This window comes from Odocoileus virginianus, chromosome 6 (assembly GCF_023699985.2).
Source record: "Odocoileus virginianus isolate 20LAN1187 ecotype Illinois chromosome 6, Ovbor_1.2, whole genome shotgun sequence".
NCBI lineage: Eukaryota > Metazoa > Chordata > Mammalia > Artiodactyla > Cervidae > Odocoileus > Odocoileus virginianus.
In genome coordinates this window covers 67,081,047-67,105,830 of record NC_069679.1, presented here as the reverse complement: position 1 = coordinate 67,105,830, position 24,784 = coordinate 67,081,047, and the positions used below count along the sequence as shown (strand labels likewise).

The window sequence follows — 24,784 nt, the reverse complement described above, 5'->3', positions numbered from 1 at the left end:
AGTGGTCAATCTTTAAAATTTTAGCCATACAAATACGTATGGTATCTCACTTTTGCTTTCATTTGCATTTCCCTAATAATTGATGGTGTTTAGCTTCTTTTCATGTTCTTATTCATCATCCATATAACTTCTTTGGTAAAATAAAATCTGTTCAAATCTTTTGTCTCATTTCTCGCTGGGTGGTTTGTTTTCTTGTTACTGAGTTCTTTATACATTCTGAGTATATATAACCCTTTATCACACACAGGTTCCAAAAATATTACCTCCTACTCTGTGGCTTATCTTTCCATTTTCCTTTGAAAAGCAATTTTTTTACTTTGATGAACTCCAATTTATCAATTTGTTCTTTTATGGATTATACATTTGTAATTATGTATAAGAACCTTTGCCTAACCAAGATAAAGGTTTGTCTATCTTTTCCTTTAGGAGTTTAACAGTTTTAGGTTTTACATGTAAGTCTATGATCCATTTTGAGTTAATATTTTATATGGTATGATATGAATCATTCTTTAATATGGATATCCAACTGGTTTAGCACCATCTTTTTTTTTTTTTACTTTTTTATTTTTTTTTCCATTTATTTTTATTAGTTGGAGGCTAATTACTTTACAACATTGCAGTGGTTTTTGTCATACATTGACATGAATCAGCCATGGATTTACATGTATTCCCCATCCCTACCCCACCTCCCACCTCCCTCTCCACCCGATCCCTCTGCGTCTTCCCAGTGCACCAGGCCCGAGCACTTGTCTCATGCATCCAACCTGGGCTGGTGATCTGTTTCACCCTAGATAATATACATGTTTCGATGCTGTTCTCTTGAAACATCCCACCCTCGCCTTCTCCCACAGAGTCCACAAGTCTGTTCTATACATCTGAGTCTCTTTTTCTGTTTTGCATATAGGGTTATCATTACCATCTTTCTAAATTCCACATATGTGTGTTAGTATACTGAAATGGTCTTTATCTTTCTGGCTTACTTCACTCTGTATAATGGGTTCCAGTTTCATCCAGCTCATTAGAACTGATTCAAATGAATTCTTTTTAATGGCTGAGTAATATTCCATGGTGTATATGTACCACAGCTTCCTCATCCATTCCTCTGCTGATGGGCATCTAGGTTGCTTCCATGTCCTGGCTATTATAAACAGTGCTGCGATGAACATTGGGGTGCACGTGTCTCTTTCAGATCTGGTTTCGTCTAGAACCATCTTTTTAAAGAATGGTCTCTCTCCAATTAATTGCCTTTACACTTTTGTCAAAATTCAGTTGTTCAATTATGTGTGGATCAAGTCCATTTATTTATTTCTCTGTCTTAATGACAATACCACATTGTCTTATTTGTTCTAGGTTTATAAGTCTTGATGTTAGGTAATGTTAGTCCTTGAACTTTATCTCCTTTTCCAAAGTTGTTCTTTAAAATATTTTTTTTTTTGGTGTAAGATGCTGCAGTGATAAATATGAAATACTAGAATTTCTGTCTATAACCATATGAACAGCAGACCTATTTCTTTAAAAGATAAAACCATCAGTGCTAAAACCCAGGCAATAAATCTTCAAAGAAGACAAAGTACAGTCTCCTACTGACTTCAGTAGGATTTATTTTAAAGTCTCTAGTATATATTGAGCATTGCTCAGATACCATAATTCAGCTCTTTATTTGATAATTTATGCAATTTAGGCAAACAGCCACAATTTTTAACTGATAACCTGTAGTAACAGAATATATACATTTTATATCTATTATTTGCTCATAAGTCCATGAGAATCCAGTAAAAAGAAATAGCAGACAGTATTTCTATCACATTGATATCCACTTGAAAATGAAAGAACACACATACAACAACAAGGAAATCTTTAATAAATCAACTACATACAACTGAGCAGGAGCTTAGTTGAAAAGTACTGTGGACAATGAGGTACCATTACCAGGATGGCTGCTATCCAAAAGTCTACAAGCAATACATGCTGGAGAGGGTGTGGAGAAAAGGGAACCCTCTTACACTGTTGGTGGGAATGCAAACTAGTACAGCCGCTATGGAGAACAGTGTGGAGATTTCTTTAAAAAAATGGAAATAGAACTGCCATATGACCCAGCAATCCCACTTCTGGGCATACACACCAAGGAAACCAGATCTGAAAGAGACACGTGCACCCCAATGTTCATTGCAGCACTGTTTATAATAGCCAGGACATGGAAGCAACCTAGATGCTCATCAGCAGAGGAATGGATGAGGAAGCTGTGGTACATATACACCATGGAATATTACTCAGCCATTAAAAAGAATTCATTTGAATCAGTTCTAATGACATGGATGAAACTGGAGCCCATTATACAGAGTGAAGTAAGCCAGAAAGACAAAACCATTACAGGATACTAACACATATATATGGAATTTAGAAAGATGGTAATGATAACCCTATATGCAAGACAGAAAAAGAGACACAGATGTACAGAACAGACTTTTGGACTCTGTGGGAGAAGGCGAGGGTGGGATGTTTCGAGAGAACAGCATCGAAACATGTATATTATCTAGGGTGAAACAGATCACCAGCCCAGTTGGATGCATGAGACAAGTGCTCGGGCCTGGTGCACTGGGAAGACGCAGAGGGATCGGGTGGAGAGGGAGGTGGGAGGTGGGGTAGGGATGGGGAATACATGTAAATCCATAGCTGATTCATGTCAATGTATGACAAAAACCACTGCAATGTTGTAAAGTAATTAGCCTCCAACTAATAAAAATAAACAGGAAAAAAAAAAAAAAGAAAAGTACTGTGAAAAAAACAGGGCCAGATGGGATTGTTAGGAAGCCTCCATAAAGGAAATTATAAGTCAGGGCTTGAAATAAATATTGGTGAGATTAGTATAAATGAGATCAGTAGATAGGAAAAGGCATAAAGTTATTTAAGAAAGATTATCCTACAACACCAGGTAGGAGAGACTAAAAGGGAGAATGACTAATGTTAGGGAGCTCAGTGAGAAGACTATTGCTGTAATCCAGGCATGTGGTGTTGGGGACCCAGACCAGAGTGGTGGCTACTGAAATAAATGCCTTGAGATAAAGAATCTGAAACTTAGAATAGCTAACTACTTTAGCTATTCTAAATGTCCAAATCTAATCAATATTAGATTGAGTCTAACAGTCTAATACTATATTTTAACTGTAGTTAAATAGTTTAGAACCACATACAAGTCACAAATGTATTTTTTTTTAAACAATTTACTTTTGTGGAGCAAAAACAACTCTCCACACTCATCTTGAACGGCAGTGAAGCCTCAGGGCTGCAAAGTTGTTTCCAGTGAACTCTGAGGGGCTGCCATTGCCAAGTCTGACCACACTGTAGCTTCATGTTTATAAAACAGCAAGTTAGTAAAGTATGTTTTTCTTCTTTCTTCTTCAGCAAAATGAGTAGACTGGCTTTTAGCATATGGAAGCATTTTAATATTGCAAGTTCCGGGACAGAGGAGGGTAGATAATTTGCAAATGCCATCAAATGAAATGTGTACTTTCAAATGAGGCTGATTAGACAAGGTTTCGTGTGGCAAAAGTTGTATTCATAAGTCTTCTTTTTTAGCAAGAAGCGAGTGTTCAATTTGTATAAGATGCAGCAGAGTGATCAAGGAAGATAGAAACTAAGCAAAAACCATGCGATTTAAGGACATCATTGGTGATTTTCTGAAAAGCACTTCTGAGTGTTGAGAAAAATTCAAGTAAAAATTTAATTTTTAGTTAAATTCCTTTTGGGGCTTCCCCGGTGGCTCAGATGGTAAAGAATCCACCTGCACTGAAGGAGATCCAGGTTCGATCTCTGGGTTGGGAAAATCCCCTGGAGAAGGAAATAGCTACCCACTCCAGTATTCTTGTCTGGAGAATTTTGTGGACAGAGAAGCCTGGCAGGCTACAGTCCATGGGGTTGCAGACAGCTGAACATGACTGAGTGACTAGCACTTCCTTTTAGAAATATTCAAGCGGTGACAATAGGAACACGGCAGAGGAGGGCAATGGTTGGAAAGAGCAGGGAATCCATTGAAGATAACAATCATATCTCTTCCTGACAATCTCTGTGTGTCTCTGCCTCTCCCTCACTCTCTCTTCTCCTACTTCTTTATCTTTTACCTTTAAGCATGTGTATACTCAGTGGCTCACCCACCAGGCTCCCCTGACCATGGGATCATATCAGCAAGAAGTGGGTTGCCATTTCCTCCTCCAGGGGATCTTCCCAACCCAGGGGTCCAACCCAGGTTTCCTGCATTGGCAGGTGGAGTCTTTATCAATGAGCCACCTGCGAAGCCCACCTTTAAGCATAGCTGGAGGTAGTGTAGCAATAGCGAAGGAGTATATGTGAAGAAGCATGGGATAAGAAAAGAATAAAACTAAAAGATGCAATAGTTAGAGATAGTATCACTGGACTGGCATGTATGAGCAGGCCCTGAGATGTGCAGGGAAACTAAAGGCAGGAATGCAGAGGTAGGATGTATGAATCAAGGTGATCTGGGTAGTAACCAGGTAAATTCACAACTGATACTCTTTATCTTCTCCCGGAAACACAGCCAAAAGTCATTAGCTGTACAGATAAAAGGCCAGAATCAAGAGCTTTAACCTTTTCAACTTCCTTTATTTCTCTAATTCAAATATTCCAGTGTTAAAGACAGGAATCTTGGCTGAAACACCTATGTGAACAAATAACAAGGGGAAAAAAAAGGTTTTATATAAACATCAGTAATTTAGCCACAGAGAAACCAAAAATGTGCAAATAATAAGATAAATCATAGTTTTGATATTATAAATAATCCTAAAATACAAACCTAAAAAGAATTTGAGATGGCTGCAATGAAAATTTTAATGTCCTTCTTATATTCTAACCATGACCAAATACCATTCCTATGGCTTTGGGGGAAAGTAACAAAGAGGAACAGAAAGGGAGAGAAAGAGGGAAATAAAAAAATAAAGGCATACAAGGGAATATTAAGAGAACCCTATCTTAGCAGAAACACAAAACTAAACTTAAAGCTACCAAAAGAACTGGAGTTCTACTTCCCACTGGCTCTCAGGCCTCATTCTCCAGGGCTAGTGCAAAATTATACTGAGGATTAAGGAACACAATTAGCCCCAATGATGTTTTCAAGCTATATGTGTTCTTATATTTTGATTAATATTATTATCTAACTTTAACTTTTCTAAGAGAATGAGAAGATGCTGACATAAAATTTCAATTATTACCCTTTCTTTGTGAATCAAACTCAGGAAACTTTCAAGAGAAACAAGATAAAAGTAAATTCCTTGACTTATCTATGCCAAGGGGCTTGGCCAGGCTGAAGCAGGGATCAGAGGCCTTGAACTGCTTGCTACTTAATACCTGTTTTGCTCCAGGCAACTGTGAAACTTTTGCTTTGATAGTGCAAGGCTAAAAGCCAGTTTTGATTGTTGGCCAGAGGGAACATTTTTCAAATTAATCACTTCATACATCAATGCTTCATGAAAATGATGAAATATAGTTCCAAACCGTCCTAAAGTCCCAGCTCATTCTCACTTAGGGCTCTGGGAGTTAAGATTCATTCAGCAGCATTTTTACAGGTGACCCAAGTTTTCTAATTCTCAGTCGAGCAACACGTGAGTCAGACACGACCGAAGTGACTATGCATGCATGCACATTGATACTTAGACTCAGTACACTGGAGATACAAGCACTGAAAGAATTTTGCTCTCAGATAATTGGGATTCTAGTTGGGAAGAGAAATTAACTCAAACTAAAGATAAAGAACTATACTGTTTGGTGGGTGCGTGTGTGAGTCTAGTGCGTGACTGAAAGTCACTCAGTCATATCAAACTCTTTGCGACCCCATGGACTGTAGCCTGCCAGGCTCCTCTGTCCATGGAATTCTCCAGGCCACAGCATTAATGAACAGAAAATTCAAATATTAAAAACTAGAATGAGCCAGAAAAGTCCAAAGTGACTACTGAAAAAGTGGAAGGAACATAATTAGAGAATAAAATTTGGGAGAAAATCAGAAATAAAGGCAATAAAAAAGCAAAATCAAACATAGTATTAGGGATGGAGCTGGGAGTTGATATAAGGTGTAAACAACCAGTTTAACTAAAGAAGGTGTTTGTCAAAGCAACTGACAAGGGATTAATCTCCAAAATATATAAATAGCTCATGCAGCTTAATATCAAAAAAAACAAACAACCCAATCAAAAAATGGGCAGAAAACCTAAAGAGACATTTCTCCAAAGAAGACATGCAGATGGCCGACAAACATATGAACAGATGCTCAACATCACTAATTATTAGAGAAATGCAAATCAAAACTACAATAAGCTATCACCTGACACCCATCAGAACAGCCATCATCAAAAAAATCTACAAACGGTAAATGCTGGAGAGGATGTGGAGAAAAGGAAACCCTCCTACACTATTGGTAGGAATGTAAACTGATACAGCCACTATGGAGAACAATATGGAGGTTCCTTAAAAAAACCAAAACTAGAACTACCATAGACCAGCAATCCCACTCCTGGTCATGTACCAGCAGAAAACTATAAATCAAAAAGATACATGCAACCCAATGTTCATGGCAGCACTATTTCAATAGCCAGGACATGGAAGCAACCTAAATGTCCATCAACAGAGGAACAGATAAAGATGTGGTGCATATAAATAATGGAATATTACTCAGCCATTCAAAGGAACAAAATTTGCAGAGACATGGATAGATCTAGAGACTGTCATACAGAGTAAAGTAAGTCAGAAAAAGAAAACCAAGTATCAGATAATATGGTTCACTTGTGGAATCTAGAAAAATGACATGGATGCACTGATTTGCAAAGCAGAAACAGAGACACAGATGTAGAGAGCAGATGTATGGATACGGGGTCAGGGGGAGGAACTGGGAGGTTGGGACTGACATATACAATACTCTGTATAAAATAGATAACTAGTGAGAACCTATTGTCTAACGGAACTAATGAGAACTCTACTCAATGCTCTATGGTAACCTAAATGGGAAGGAAATCCCCAGTAAAGGGGATATGTGCATATGCATGGCTGGTTCACTTCGCTGTACAGAAGAAACTAACAATGGATTGTAAAGCAATTATATTCCAATAAAAATAAGTAAGTAGATAAAAATGGTTAAATACATAGGGTGAGGCTCCTATATAGAATACTCTGAATGCCAAGAAGACCAATACAAACTTAAAGTTCGTCCAATGAGAGTCACAGTTGGTTATGGATCAGAGAAGCAGCATCACGAAATTCTTGACAAATGTTGGTTTAACAGCAACATGGGGATACAGACTGAAAGCCAGTAAAGAAGTAGGTGGAGTTATCTAGGTGTGAAATGATGAGAACATCAACTAGAATAAGAGCATCCATTTATGAAACATTCAACAATATTTGTTGAATGTCTGAATATTTATTATGTGCCTGTGTTATTACTGGTTCACAGAAACACATAATGAACGTTCATTGCTTTAAGCCACTAAATCTCAGGATAATTTGTTACAACAATAGATAACTAATCTAGAAATGAAGCCAGCAAAAGGGACACCAAGTAAGGTTAGAAAGGCAGGAGGAAAATAAAAAAATATAGTGCCATTGAAAACCAAGGGGTGGTGAGAGTTTCAAGTAGTAAATATGTGGATAGGGTCAGAAATTAAAGAATATAGGATGATGAAAAAAATTTGTTAATGTTGCTGAACTTGGTATAGTTCACAACTAATTAAAAGCAGGTAATAGGCAAGAAAATGCTCAAAATAAAAGGTGATCAAATTGTTAGTTTCTTCCTTATGAAGAGAATGACAGGAAAGTAGTACAGGCAGCTGATAGACACCACAAACTTAATTTATATTCCTAAATCTATGAGTCAACTAGTAACTGATGCCTCTCATATAAAGTAGTATTTTTTGGAATACACTCCCATCTTAAATCCTAACTTTAGTCCTATACTTTGACCTAACAAAATATAAGCTTCGAATTTATTCAAACCTCTATCACATTACCTACCATTTGGTGCCATAAAGTATTATATATTTTTTTGGCCATGCCAAGGGGCTTAGTTTCCCAACTAGGGATTGAACCCATGCCCTTGCAATAAAAGCATGGAGTCCTAACCACTGGACAGCCAGGGAATTCCCTATAAATTATTATTTACATGTTTGCCATCCTTTCTACACATAAATTCCTTCAAAGTAGGGACCTACAGCTTACTAATCTGTGAAGTCTCAGTACCTAAAACAACATCTAACCCATAACAGATGTTCAGTTGCTAACTGAAAATTACTAGATATAGTAGAAAGACGTCTTTCCAAACATATTCATATATCATTTCTGAGGAATTAAGATTTTTCTTCCATTTTTGTCTCTGTTGGACAGTATCTCTTCACTGTAATCCCACCCTAGCACTGCCCCATTTGCCCACTTTAGAAAACTAGTTGAGATTTTTCTATCATGTATGTTCTCTTCTGCATCTATATGTTCTGCAGACTTCACCTCTAATAATAAAGACATTAAAGTGTCCTCTTACTGTCGAAGTTAATAATACTCTATGATCTAAACTGAGTATTTTGCTCAGAAGATGAATCCCCTGAAACTAAGAATAATCATAAAAGACAGAAAGATGAGTGAAGGACAAGTTAGTATCGTTAGACACCATTCATGTAAGTGGTTCCTGTGTCTGTTTTTGCATAAGCCACTTGGGTTTCAATTTCTATAAATTCTGAAGAATTTACAAATTCTTCATTTCTGTAAAGTCAACTGCATTTCAGACTTAATCTTAACAACTCTAACTGAAATTTCCCTCTCAATTATACTGAACAATCCTAAATCCATATTCTTTCCTGTCCTTTCTTCAGAGACCATTCCAAATGTTGGTTTAGAATGTCAAAATATTTATTTAGGTATTTCAAAAACCTAAAATTCCATATTCCCTTGCCTTCAGATTGGCAATTGCCTAAAAGAAGGCTATTTTTAGGAGAAACTTCAGAAGCGTAAGAAATAAAAAAAAAATGAGGTGAACTTATTAAAACGTTAACACTTAAACATTATATGCTTACTAGTAATACTTAAGTCAACTTAAGAAACAAACTAACTATATTTTTAATTTTTAAAATGGTCCTGATAACACAAAATTAACCTGTAAGTTTGCCCTTACAATAGAAATAGTCTACTACTAATCTTAAGGAGTCTTAATCAGGACAAATTCTTACACTGAAATTGTTTGTGGGCAATCACGCAGAACAGCTGCCTCCCAGGATGACTAAAATAACACAAATTAGATGTAATTGAGTTAAAGGACCACACCAGGCTTGTAATTCAATTTGTCCTATGTGGTTTGGGTTTGGTTTTTTTTTCCCCTCTAGCAAACCACAGTTTGAAAATTTCATCAAATGGGAAGTACAAAGAAATAGGAATATATAATGCAAATATTTAGCATGAACAATTTACATAAAATCTTCTTTAACAGTTTAGACAAAGTTTTTGTTGTTGTTTTGTTTTTTTAAGTCAACGCAACAGACTTTAGCTTTCTTTGAAGGTCCTATTCACTAAAACTTTACTACCAATTTCTCGCTCTATCATAATTTATCTGAGTTATAAAGTGAGTTCTGTTTTGATCTAGTTTCCTAACTTTGCACACTATTCACCTGGAACCACAAAGTAAATCCCAGGTTAGATTTAAGTCCACCTACGGCTGAAGCGACTTAGCAGCAGCAGCACAGAGTTCAAAATCCTTAGGGTCATTACTGAGAGTCAAAGGTATGGTAAGAATTTTTACTTCAGTGGACATTTCAGCAGCCTTAGATATGGTTGATTATACACTGCTGATAGATGTGGCTTATTACATTGTCATCACTATGTTGATAAGTTTTGATTTCTATGGGTCTAGCTAGCATAAACCTGTCCCTAGAAGAGTATTTCACAAAACGTCTTGAAACTAACTAACCTCAAACCCTGGTTTTAGATCTACTCAATCAAAGCAATTTGATCACTAAGGGATTTTTAAGAAAAAGAGAATGAGAAATCTAGTGTTGCCTTTTACCATACTGTTTCCATTAGAAGTCATGGATTTGAAGCAAAATTTCGAGGTAAAGAATTTTCCAAATAAGTGGGTTGCACAATCAGCTCTCAATTCATGCCATGATAATAGTTTCACATAAAACCAAAGGGTCTGATGTAATTAATAGGCTTAATTTCATAAAATCCTATTTAACAAGATTTTCTTAATTATAGTTTAAGCAGAACACAGCAACAGAAGTGTGTATCTACTTGATAACCAATCAGAAAATAAATTTCCCTTTTTGAGACTGATTACCTCTGAAGTATCTGGACTCTTGCTTGTATTACAAAGCCATTTTGCCTAGAGAAGAGAACATATGAAAATTTTATTGCGACAAACTCTTGCCTCTACAGCTTTTTACTGTGGCAGATACAGACATGAAAGGCACCTGGCCCAATAATTCTTCCTTGCGTAACACTCCAGAACACACAAGTCTAACCCCCCTAAATCTCAGGTTCCTCAGGCTTTCCTAAGACTCTAAAACCACACCCAAGAAGCTTAAGCTTCTTAGGTTGTTCAGACAGTAAAGTTATCAATCATATCAAATGAAGAGTTTTGGAAAATGATTTTTTAAATCGTATTTTAACAATACTGGTATCAGGAATACACATTTCTTCTAAACTAACAGAGTTAGCTATTCAGTCTTCTGCCTGCTATCTCACATCACCTGAGGTACACTATAAATCTTCCCAAACAGAGAAGTACTAACTGGCTAATTAGAAGGGTCTCATGCATAAACCAGATGCTGGATATAAAATGATTAAGACTATTGCCAGCTAGAACATGCAGAAGGTGCTCAAAACTATCTTGGGAGCCTAATCTTCACCGTTATGCCAAAAAAAAAAAAAGTGTTTCCATCTTAAATGTAGAACAGTGTGTGAATATGCAATGCTATCTTCTATCTGAAATTCACTCACAGTGAAAGTCATTTCCACAAATTTAAAAGGTTTACCTCCACTGAACTAAACAGACCTTAAATTATATAGCTATTATCATTTTACAGATGGAGATATGTTAAGGTTATATTGTACGGGGTGGAGGAGGGATAAAAATTAGGAGTTTGGGATCAGCAGATACAAACTACTATGTACAAAATAGATAAACAAGCACAGATATTCAATATCTGTGATAACCCACAATGGGAAAGAACTTAAAAAGGAATATATATGTATAACAATCACTTTAGGATATACCAGAAACCAACATAGCATTATAATCAATTATACATCAATAAAAATTTTTTTTTAAGTTAGAAAAAACTTTTAAAGATTATATTGTAGTTACCAACTCTTTCCATCAAGGCAGGATGACCACAGTTGCATAACATATAACACAGTTGCTAACATATAACACACAACAGTCGCACAGATCGTCCAAGAGATAGTCTGGAATACATCAAATACTGGCCTTCCCTGGTGGTTCAGTGGTAAAGAATCTGACTGCCAACACAGGAGTCACAGGTTCGATCCCTGGGTCGGGAAGATCCCCTGGAGAAGGAAATGACAAACCACTCCAGTATTCTTACCTGGGAAATTCCGTGGACAGAAGAGCCTGTCAGCCTACAGCAAAAGGGTTGCAAGAGAGTCGTACACGACTTAGTGACTAAACACTGACATTAAGCACTATGTATTCTTCAAGACTCACCTCAGACCCTATCTACTATAGTTCATTTTCCTCTCTCCATTTTCCAGGTTTTCTCTAATGCTATTAAACTTTTATTTTATTTTATTTATTAATTAAATTAATAATTTTAATTTATTTTTAAGTACAAAACCACAATTCAGTATAAGTTTGCAGGCAAAGAAAGAAAAAGCAACAGAAATACAAAGCATGTCAACCGTATCCTAACTGCACTTCTTGGTTACTTGACTGATTTGAATTCTAAAGCTCAAGAAGAATCAAATAATTTTTTTTTTTACCTGCAAATCCATATTTCAAGACCAACACTACTATGTCTACAAACAGAAAAAAAAAAGAAAAAAACATGTTCTAGAGGCATAAGTATAGCAAACTTAAATTTGGAACTAACTAGACATCCGTTATCTTTTTAAATGAATATGAAACTGCTGAATAAGGAAACAAACTCTTTCTTATGTTATTAGCTCAAACTGTCAGCTGAGAAAGGTCTGAAACATTCCAGAGTAGTTTACCTACTGAGTTATAAACATGATCATTCCATTTCAGCATAAGTTACATGTAGAACAAGTTTCATATGTGTTTATAAATGCTCTGATTGTGAAATATATACTTTAAAAATTGTAATCTTAATTTTTCACATAACAGAATCATCTCCAGATGCAGAAACTACACAGCAAAACACCACTGGACTTCACGCCATCAAGTGTCAGTTCTGTTCACCAGTCAGACGGGAAGCTTTGAAAGAATTCTCACACCCCCTGGGGTGACAACAATTTGGAAAGAAGTACAATGAGAAAAGCATGCATTTCTTTACACTCTCCTCAAATATATATCTCCTTTCGACTATAATTGCTTTTTTTCTTTGAAGAGGAAGTTTACTGGTGTTTACATCATCTGAAAGAACAACAGATATTTTTCAAGGAGGTTAAGACTTTTCTTTAACAGGTTTTTATCATAAAAAAATGACCAAACACAACAAAGTGAGAAGTGGAATTTAGAAACAGAACCTGACATAATAACTCCACAGAAAGGATTAGAATTCAAATAAAGTGGCAAATTTTATATACGATTTTCTATTCCAAGGTTATCTAAAGGACAGAACTCATGGAGAATATTTCAACAAATATGTAACCAAAAAAAAAAACTAAAAGGTGTGTCACTAATTATTTGTCAAAGGTAGTAAATGTCTTCAAACATTAGAGCTGGAGAGAACTGTACAGATCAGATCAGATCCTACAATGCTACAAACCCTTACTTTTATATTAGTTTTCAGTATTTTTATTTCTAACATAGAAAACTTTTCTTTAGCCTAGTGTTAGAGGAAACTTTGATTGAAACCACTCACCCTGGCCAGGCACCATAGCAACCATTTGCGTGAGTTATTTTACAACAGGAGGTCCTGGCAAGGAACACAAAACAAGCCACCAGCAACCTGAAGAATTCAGGAAAGGTCGAGAGAGAAATGAAAAAAAAAAAAAAAAAAAAAAAAGAATTCAGGAAAGGTCAAAAGGAGACCCCATGTGTCCTACCACTTCCCAGAATCCTTCTCATTGGCATCCAACTTGGCTGAGCAATGTGTGAGCCACCAGGAAGGATCCCGAGTGACCAAAGACAACCTGGAAACTAACCCCATCACCAGAAAACCAGACACTGCAAGTCACATGGCAGGGTAGTCCTAGGTTCCCTTACCCTCCTGCGCTCTGCCTGGGCGCCCCTCCCCAATAAAGCCTCTTGCACATGTGTCTCCTCCGACAATTCATTTCAGAATGTTAGACAAGAGCCCACTCTTGGGCCCTTAACTACAACTTAAACAAACAACTTAAACATTTTATTAGAGTAAATTCTCTAAAATAAAGCTGCGTACTATTAAAAGAACCCTAGAACTCTAAAGAGCTTCCCTAGTGGCTCAGCTGGTAAAGGATCTGCCCGCACTGCGGGAGACCTTGGTTCGATCCCTGGATTGAGAAGACCCCCTGGAAAAGGAAACAGCTACCCACTCCAGAATTCTGGCCTGCAGAATTCCATGGACTGTATAGTCCATGGGGTCGCAAAGAGGCGGACTGAGCGACTTTCACTTTCACTTTCACTTTTCATAGCTCTAAAAGGGCTAAAAAAATCATCAAACTCCCTCAATTTACAGGTTTCAAATTTACTTCTTGGATTAATTTGGAAATTTAAATTAAGTGCCAAACAGAAGCAATTGAGAAGGGAGGACTTGAGCACATGGAAAAGGGAAAACCAGATGTACACATAACACAAAGAGCCTGGTTACATTTAGTTTCCAGCAACAGTTGGGGAAATGCGGCAGGGGAAGGGGAGGGGAGAGGGTGTTAATGTTGGTGATATCCTTTGAACTGTGTCCAACAGTGTTTCTAAGACAGTCTAATTTTTAAGGAAAACATTCCTTCCCCCAGCCAGCAATTGCAAGCTTCTTCCTTATTTAACTGGCATCAGAATCTATACTTGCTTGCTATAACTGTTTTCTCTTTTACCTTCTAATTGTACATATGAGAATACAGGAAAAGAGGAAAAGTAAAGCTAGGCCTAAAGGTGATACCATGTGGGAGGAGCTGAAAAAAATGTTATAAATCATCATCTGTATGTGATAATATGAAAAGATCCAATATAAATTGTAGGATCTAGAAAGGAAGTTTAACCAATGAGAGGCAAGACATACAATACTGTTTTTGTGGGAAAAGCACACACAAACAGCCACATACAAAACATGATGTGTCTTTCATAAGCCTGTTTATCTACCCCTGCATCTATCTCTAAGTCAACGCATATAAAAAGGCTTGCTTTGAAGGACAGACACTAAACTGAAAATAGTCATCATTTTCTGGTTTTGGTGGGGAGGTAACCAGGCTTGGGCTTAGGGATCATGGCAATCAAGAAAAGGCATTCTGTGAGTAGAGAGCAAGGAACAGGATGATCAAAAGTACAAGGAGAGGGTGAGCTCAGGAAACCATGAGGAAGCTGGTGGAACAAGAGGTGGAGGGAGATGGAAATGTGGCAGAAAATGAGGTGAGAATAAGCAGATTGGGGCCAGACTATGAAACCCTTGCATGACTAGCTAAGGAGTTTAGACTTTATCCTCTTGAAGGCAAGGGGAGCCCATCAAAGGTTTTTAAGTCAGAAGATGGTATGATTAGATCTGTCTTTAAAGAAAGCTTTGACAGCAGTATGGAGGATGGACCAGAAAACGGAAAGCCTGAAAGCAGACAAGCATCTCTCCTAAGAACTGAAAGATGAAAAGCGCCTAAACAACGGAGAAGAGGAAACATATACAAAAGCCAACTCTGGAGACAGAAGAGACAGGACTTGTGGATAGATTGGCTGGGAAACCTAAGAGAACATGAGGACTCAAGATGGATGTGAGGTTTCCAGCTGAGAGGATGGAGAGCTATTAAAGGAGAGAGAAAACACAGGAAGGGAGGAGGCTTTAGAGATAGTGTGTGGGAAAATGAGGGGGATTTGTTGAACTACATACGAAGCTATCAACTTCTAGCAAGCTCCCAAAGGATAAGGATCTTGTTTGCTAACGGTCTCTGTGCTGTGGCACATAGTGCAACACCATGTGCGTTTAATTCAAGCTTGTGAGGATGTGAGGATGGTGCTAATGCTAACCCATCCCACGATAATTGAGGCTTGACAATATTTAAGATAGCTCTTCAAAGTGCCTGTGTGGAAAGGAAATACGAGACAAGGTGGTTTGTTTTACTTTCCTGTCAAATTTCATCTATGGTTGTTTCCAAAATAAATTTCCAATAATAATAGGGCTTTTAACAAGAAGGCCTATTACTAAGAGCAGCCTGCGGCAGACCATAATACCTCTCAGACTTTACATTCTACACATTCCAATAATCAAGTCACCTCACCTTTAATTCTCTTTCTTGTTCAGGAACCTGTAGTACCACTTAAGATTCTAAAACCTGCCACACCCAACATTCAAACATAATCAGAGCCATCTAAACAGTCTGAAAAAACAAAAACAAAAAACACTGCTGTTTTATTTGGAAAACCTTAAGAATGGGGATATAGGGGGGAAAAAAAAAACATCTGTTCCGGTTAATGTTGTGCAACATTTTCTGGGGTTTGCCTCGTAGGCATGCTAAAATCATAACTAAATAAATCAACTCCGGCAACACAAAGAAACAATATTCCCTTCCCCCTTGGACGCCTGAAGGAAGAATGGCATCTTCTCCATGATGTGAACACACTTTGGAGCTGCTTTGTTTTTAATCCTCTGCCAAGTCAAGTTTTAGTTTTATTTTAATCTCAGCAACCACAGTAAATTCCAAATCCTTGACAAGTAAATGCTTTCTTCCTCACCAAAATCCCACTCACTTTCCTAACTTCTAGAACTTAGGAGTTCAATAAATTCCTGCCCTGCAAATCTTTCTTCATGAGGAAAAAAATAAATACACTATAAATTAAGTGCATTTCCTCACATTTACAAGTTAGTCTACATGTGAAATAGGTTAAGATAAAATTGTATCTCTCCTGCCCATCATTTAAAATATATATATATATATATATATTTTTTTTTTTTTTTCCACATGTACTGTGGAGGAAAGAATAGCATAGAAAGTCAGAAGATCTGGGCTGAAGTCCCATACATTTCACGTTAGTTAAAGCAAATTTAAATTTGTTTTCTTTATATCTAAAAGTTAGGGAAATAGATGAGACGGTTTTAAAGGCTCCTCCCTTTCACCTTAAAATTCTGATTCTTAAGATCATGGCTATTACTTGATTTTTCTTTTTTTAGCACACAGTAAGCAGTCACCCAAAAAAAAAAAAATCCTATGAAAGACACTTTTCTGGTAAAATGGAAAAAACCTCAGAAATTACCTAATCTGTACAGCTTTGAAACTATATTCCAAGAGTTATAAATTGTTTTGTTTATTGGAAAGTTTCTATTGTTTAAAGAATAAGACTGCAAACTACTAACCTAATCCAACTCTGAAATTACAGATGAAGAAACTGAGATCAAGATTGGAAGAAGTGTAACATATCCATAAAACACTGTGAGCTGTTAAATATAATGGCGAGAGGAAAAGGGTCATAATAAATTTTTTTAAACAAGGATCAGTTCAGTTCAGTTGCTCAGTCGTGTCTGACTCTTTGCGACCCCCATGGACTGCAGCACACCAGGCTTCCCTGTCCATCACCAACTCCAGGAGCTTCCTCAAATTCATGTCCATCGAGTCGGTGATGCCATCCAACCATCTCATCCTCTGTCGTCCCCTTCTCCTCCTGCCTTCAATCTTTCCCAGCATCAGGGTCTTTTCCAACGAGTTAGTTCCAATCAGGCAGTTCTTGGCCTAAGTATTATAGTTTCAGCTTCAGCATCAGTCCTTCCAATGAATATTCAGGATTTATTTCCTTTAGGACTGACCAGTTTGACCTCCTTGCAGTCCAAGGAACTCTCAAGAGTCTTCTCCAACACCACAGTTCAAAAACATCAATTCTTCAGCGCTCAGCTTTCTTTATGGTCCACCTCTCACATCCATACATGACTACTGGAAAAACCATAGCTTTCACTAGACAGACATTTGTTGGCAAAGTAAATGAGGATAGTAAATTCTATATTTGAGAAACATAAGTATAAATCCATTTTTCAGGATAATAAGTTCATTGTATCATTTTCACTAGTCTATCAATATTCAAATAATACAAAATAAACAATGAATAATTCAACAAATGATCCAAAATCTCACCATTGAGAAATATTCAGTATTAAGATTTAGTGAATATCACTCCAGACAGCTACCCACATATACAGATAGAAGGATAAACAAAAATAAATTTATTATTTCTAGGATGAGTATACTCAGTTTTAAAAATAAGTGTATACTTACTTCTAAAAAATAAGAGTATACCCACTTTTAAAAATAATAAAAATATATCAATGCTAATTTTACTTGAAAGTAACAGAAGTTAAAACTGAAGCAATTTTAAACCTTAGACAATTGCTTCTTTACTCAAAAAATATTAATTATAAAACATCCATGTTTAAGAAAAATTATAAAAAATCATAGAGATTAATATTACTTTAAAACTACTTTAAATTTTAGACTATATTGACTGAACTGTCACTATGAAAGATAAAGAGATTAATAATTTCCATTTCCCTTCCACCCACCTCCCAATATTTGTTTTACTTTGCTACGGTGTATAATTTTCACATCCTGTTACCACAGTTTCTAAATCTGAGACTTATATATAAATGTTTTTAATATTCAAAACCACTTTTGTTTTGATTCATCTCTTGGTTGGCTAAATTTTAACAAGTTTTCCAGGGATCTCACAGATACTGTATTCTCAGGGTTCTTTCACATTTGAGGATTACATGTCTGCTGCCTTTATTCTTTAATAACTTGGCGAGATACAATATTTTTAGTCATACTTTCCTGTATCTGAACTTTGTTGACACCGCTTCTCTAGTTTCACACTTTGTTGTGGAGAAGTCTCAGGCCACTCTAATCTTCTCCCCTGCAGATGACTTTGGCTTTTGTGTGATGACTGAAGAAGTCTCTCTTCAGACGCAACCAGGATATGAGTTGATTCTGAGTCTTCTTTCCCAATTTCAATGTTGGGTGTGTATGTTTAACCTGAAGATTTAGCTGCTCATTTAAGCTTTGCTGTTTTAATTTTCTGAATATTTTTTCAGTCCCCTTTGTTGACTCCTCTTCCTCACAGACACCAGTAATCTTTTCCTTGACTCACCCTGTGTCATATCTTTCATTGTTAACCAATACACTTTAATCTTTTCCCCTGTTTTTATGGTGAATGTATCAAGCTTTTGCTCCAAACCATTAAATTTTCAGCCATCTCTACTCTATTCCTTACTGGCTCTCCACCACTTACTAGTTTTATAATGGTGTTGTTCTAGTCCAAAATTTGTTTCTATAGCTCTACAATCTCACTTTTCATCAATATAAGCATATTTTTAAAGTGTATTTATTATTTTTATTATGTATACTGTGTTTGATTTATGTGTGTATTTACATGTACTCCTTGGAAGGAAAGTTATGACCAACCTGGACAGCATATTGAAAAGCAGAGACATTACTTTGTCAACAAAGGTCCATCTAGTCAAGGCTATGGTTTTTCCAGTGGTCATGTACGGATGTGAGAGTTGAAAGCTGAGAGAAAGCTTTCAGAAAGAAAGCTGAGCACCGAAGAATTGATGCTTTTGAACTGTGGTGTTGGAGAAGGCTCTGGAGAGTCCCTTGGACTGCAAGGAGATCCACCCAGTTCATCCTAAAGGAAATCAGTCCTGAATATTCATTGGAAGGACTGATGCTGAAGCCGAAACTCCAATACTTTGGCCACCTGATGCAAAGAGCTGACTCATTTGAAAAGACCCAGAGGCTGGGAAAGATTGAGGGCAGGAGGAGAAGGGGACGACAGAGGATGAGATGGTTGGATGGCATCACCGACTCAATGGACATGGGTTTGGGTGAACTCCGTGAGTTGGTTATAGACAGGGAGGCCTGGCATGCTGCGGTTCATGGGGTCTCAAAGAGTCGGACACGACTGAGCAACTGAACTGAACTGATACATGTACTATAAAGTCCAAGAGGCCATCAACAGAATTTTAATAGCTTTCTGCTGTAGTCAGTGATTTTTTTCTTTTTGCCTACCTAAACTTCCTAAATTTTTTTGTGTACTGTTACTCGTACACAGATATTGATAGGCACTAACACATACAGAGCTTATATCACTATAACTTATGCTAGCTATAAATTTTAAGTATCCAGCTAAGCACTAAAATGATCCAAAATATATAACTTTCCAAGAATAAAGTTCTTCATCAAGCTATGAGTAGTAGTAGTCTTTGAAAAAATAGCAAAGTAAGCCATTTTGGTACACTGATCACCAGCACCCCATCTGTCTCAGACAGAGATACAGAGCATGTGTGAGAGAAAACCTCTCCTTCTCTTTTCCTGACTGATCCCATTCTGCTGTTACAGAGGTTAAGGAAATAAGGACCTTAGAGAATTTCTCTTATCAAACTGTTATCTGGATAAAGAAATTCCTTTCAGAGTCTGGGAAATTGTTGATCAATATGTCCAGGCACCATCCAGTGTTCTCAAAAATATAGTACTCTTAAATATATTTCCTCTTACGTATATTGTGTATATACTGATAAACCTATACTCTGATGCTTTCAAATTACTAAAATCCCTGAGACAGGGTCCCAGAACAAAAGCCAAGATATAGGTTCCTCTGAAACATTGAGCTGAAGAAAATAAGAACCTTCACCAATAACTAATCAAACAAATGTGATTTATGTAAATTAATCATAAATGACTTGAATATTTTTTAGCAAGAGATGAAATGATGTCATGAAAAGATCAAGTGAAATGAAATCAAACCACTCCTGAATTTGAGTCTCAGCTCCTATGAAACTGTGTGACTTTGAATAAACAATGGTTTATTCAGCTTCCCTGAACCTGATTCTTCTTCTGCTCAATAGTTGAATAGTATATTTAAATATTTCATATAGAATATCAATTTTATATTTGTATATTTCAAAAAGTTTACAAAGTGGTTTCATAAGAAGAGTCTTATTCTTGGTAGGAAGAGGCACATTATAATTGATAAATGTTTTTAGATGTCTATATATATATATATACATACATACATATGAGAAAGAAGATATAACATGATAACTTTTAACTGTTTTATAAATGAATCTTTAATCATCTAAATAACACAAGATACATAAGCATATTTATTCCAGGACTATTTTCATTTTTCAATGTTAAGTATTGAACAAAAAAAAAGTAAGTATTGCCCAAAGGAACCCAAGAGAATCAAACAGAAACCTTCAAAAAGCTTAAAAATCATAATCTAAACATCAAGATTAATAATATTGATTCCTCTGATAATAAGATTTGTTATTTTACACATACAGACCTCAACAAAATACAGAATAAAAAATAAAAATGAAGATCTAGAAATCATATAATAGAAATGTCACTTATAATAGGTTAATACAAACAAGGTTGTTTGTATTAAACAAAAAGCTAACTATAATAAAAGTTGTAACAAGTAACCCCTAAGAGTTCTCTGAAATACAATAGAAAAATTCATGATAAATCTAGAGAAAGGGCAGAAAAGGCAAGGTAAAGGAGAAAGGAAAGTTTTTAAGGAAAAGTTTAAAGATACCTTAAGAATCTAGGATGTTTCTTTTTAGTGTTTGGAATATTCTAACAAAATTAAACTTAATAATTGTGTCCACACAATGCCTTTGGATACCCAGATTTATAATTTAGTGATGCAAGTTTTAAAAGATGGACAATCTGAAGGAGGATACACTAGTAAAATTTGTTTTTACTAAAACAAAGAGTTGGAAGATCTTCAAAAAATACTGAGTTCTTACTCACTTGGCTCCAGCTCCATTTGATCAAACTTACATTCAACCCCCAACACTATTCCAGAAGCCCATCACCAAAAAGAACAGGGATGGAAATAAAGAGGATTTTTTTTTTCCACTTAGCTTTTATCTGAATTTTCTGTTTACTGTATTCAGCCTTGATTTCATACCAAGTTTATTTGACAAGCACTTGGTGGTAAAACTAGACACCAAATTTTTCCTTCATGAAAACCAACGTGGGTGGCTTCTCTGTATTTTTTATTTTTTAACAAGAGGGTGCCTCTTTGTGGTGGTGTAAGACCTCATATAGCTGCAAGAGGCACTGGGCTGCCCAGTCTTAGTAGGCATTCAACAGTTAATTTCACTTTTGTGTTTCATTGGATTCATTGTTATCAGAAGATGTGGCCAATCTGAAGACAGGAAAGAAAAGAAATACATAAAGAAAATCATCACCATCAAACAAAAATAAAGCTCCATGTACAGAGCTATATGCTAAGCATTATGCAAAGCAAATAGACATCATCCCTGCCTTCTAGAAGCCTCCATCCTAGATCAGATGATGTCGACACAGACATATAAACAGAATTTCACAATGCAGAACAGAGACGTGATGGCTGCCAGTAGGGCAGAAATAAATCAACAACAACTAAATATTTACAAAGTGTGAGAGATTTATTATGTGTAATGTATTTTGTGTAATACATAAAATAATCTCTGGAATTGGTGAGTAAAGATACAATTCATTGTGTCCTGACCCTACTCCATCTCTGACTCCTTACAGTCTTACAATGACTATGTATTCCCCTATAAAAATAACAGCTTTTAAATTTCTGCCAGGTGGAATACACTGTAAGTGCACAGATATGACAATAAAATAAAATTATATTATGATTTCTAATGAAATGAATCACTATAGCAATTCAATTTTTAGATACCTTATCAAAAATATTCTCACATAAATACATTTCATGATAGCAAAACATGACCTTTTGAAATGGCTGATCTGAACTTTTGATGAGAGACAGGGAATCTGAGAATTATAAATGGTACTGACATTCCCCATCAAATATTATCTATCTTATTTCTCTGCAGCTTGTTCTGGCTATCTTTCTCTCTTTCTTCCTTTTTTTCTCCAATATCTTTTTACCTCTTATCTTCCTGTAACTGCAGGATCTACAAATGTAAGATAGGTATAAGAAGCTCCCCAAACAGTGGGAGAGACCCGGGGACCTTTTTTTTCTTTCAGAAAAGGAAGGAGCCTGTTTTTTCAGTTCAGTTCAGTTCAGTTGTTCAGTCATGTCCAACTCTTTGCAACCCCATAGACTGCAGCACGCCAGGCCTGCCTGTTCATCACCAATTCCCAGAGCCAATTCCCAGAGACAAACCATGTCCACGGAGTCAGTGATGCCATCCAAACCATCTCATCCTCTGTCATCCCCTTCTCCTCCCACCTTCAATGTTTCCCAGCATTAGGGTCTTTTCAAATGAGTCAGCTCTTTGCATCAGGTGGCCAAAGTACTGGAGTTTCAGCTTCAGCATCAGTCCTTCTAATGAATAGTCAGGACTGATTTCCTTTTGGATGGACTGGGTGGATCTCCTTGCAGTCCAAGGGACTCTCAAGAGTCTTCTCCAACACCACAGTTCAAAAGCATCAATTTTTCGGCACTCAGCTTCCTTCACAGTCCAACTATCACATCCACACACGACTACTGGAAAAACCATAGCTTTGACTACATAGACATTTGTCGGCAAAGTAATGTCTCTGCTTTTTAATATGCTGTCTACATTAGTCATAACTTTCCTTTCAAGGAGCAAGCATCTTTTAATTTTATGGCTGCAGTCACCATCTGCAGTGATTTTGGAGCCCCCAAAAATAAAGGCTGTCACTATTTCCATTGTTTCCCCATCTATTAACCATGAAGTGATGGGACCAGATGCCATGATCTTAGCTTTCTGGATGTTGAGTTTTTAAGCCAACTTTTTCACTCGCCACTTTCACCTCCATCAAGAGGCTCTTCAGTTCTTCACTTTCTCCCATAAGGGTGGTGTCATCTGCATATCTGAGGTTATTGATATTTCTCCCAGCTATCTTGATTCCAGCTTGTGCTTCATACAGCCCAGCATTTCATATACTGTACTCTGCATATAAGTTAAATAAGCAGGGTGACAAAATATAGCTTTGATGTACTCCTTTCCCTATTTGGAACCAGTCTCTTGTTCCATGTCCAGTTCTAACTGTTGGTTCTTGACCTGCACACAGTTTTCTCAGGAGATATGTCAGGTGGTCTGGTAGTCCCATCTCTTGAAGAATTTTCCACAGTTTGCTGTGACCCACACAAAGACTTAGGCATAGTCAACAAAGCAGAAGTAAATGTTTTTCTGGAACTCTCTTGCTTTTTCAATGATCCAATGGATGTTGGCAGTTTGATCTCTGGTTCCTCTGCCTTTTCTAAATCCAGCTTGAACATCTGGAAATTCACAGTTCATGTACTGTTGAAGCCTGGCTTAGAGAATTTTGAGCATTACTTTGCTAGCATGAGAGATGAGTGCAGTTGTGCAGTAGTTTGAGCTTTCTTTGGTACTGCCTTTCTTTGGGATTGGAATGAAAATTGACCTTTTCCAGTCCTATGGCCACTGCAGAGCTTTCCAAATTTGCTGGCATATTGAGTGCAGCACATTAACAGATCATCTTTTGGGATCTGAAATAGCTCAACTGGAATTCCATCACCTCCACTAGCTCTGTAGTGATGCTTCCTAAGGCCCACTTGACTTCGAATTCTAGGATGTCTGGCTCTAGGTGAGTGATCACACCATCGTGATTATCTGGGTCAGGAAGATCTTTTTTGTATAGTTCTTCTGTGTATTCTTGCCACTTCTTCTTAATATCGTCTGCTCCTATTAGGTCCATACCATTTCTGTCCCTTATTGTGCCCATCTGTGCATAAGGAGTTCATGATGTGAGCCACAGTCAGCTCTCGGTGTTGTTTTTGCTGACTGTAAGAGCTTCTCCATCTTTGGCTGCAAAGAATATAATCAATCTGATTTTGGTATTAACCATCTGGTGATGTTCATGTGTAGAGTCTTCTCTTGTGCTACTGGAAAAGGGTGTTTGCTATGACCAGTGCGTTCTCTTTGCAAAACTCTATTAGCCTTTGCCCTGCTTCATTCTGTATTCCAAGGCCAAATTTGCCTGTTACTCCAGATATTTCTTGACTTCTTACTTTTTCATTCTAGTCCCCTATAATGAAAAGGACATCTTTTTTGGGTGTTAGTTCTAGAAGGTCTTGTAAGTCATCATAGAACTGTTCAACTTCAGCCTGTTTTTTAAAATAATTTAAATATATCATAAAAAGACTCTGAGATCTTAGAGATTATGTGGGCCCCAGTCAGAGTGAACATCTTTCAGTCCCTTCAGTTTGCTGTGCTCTTTTACATCCTAGGTGTTTTACACTGCCAGGATCATCTTTTCACTCACTCTCTCCAGCTTACACAAGCCAGTATCTCTTGACCTTTCCTCAGAGGTAAACCTTGAGCACTGCTTCTGTAGTTTTCCTTATATACTGTTCATACCCTCTTGGATTTCTTCTCCCACAGTGAGTGAAAGTCGCTCCGTTGTGTCTGACTCTTTGCAACCCCATGGACTATACAGTCCATGGAATTCTCTAGGCCAGAACAGTGGAGTGTGTAGCCTTTCCCTTCTC

General features: G+C 36.9%; 1 protein-coding gene across 5 annotated transcripts in view; it reads right to left on the bottom strand.

The window, feature by feature from the left end:
• The window catches only part of RAD51B (RAD51 paralog B), a 628,595-nt gene that overhangs the window by 489,030 nt on the left and 114,781 nt on the right, over positions 1-24,784 (bottom strand). The gene's annotated exons all lie outside the window — the stretch shown is intronic.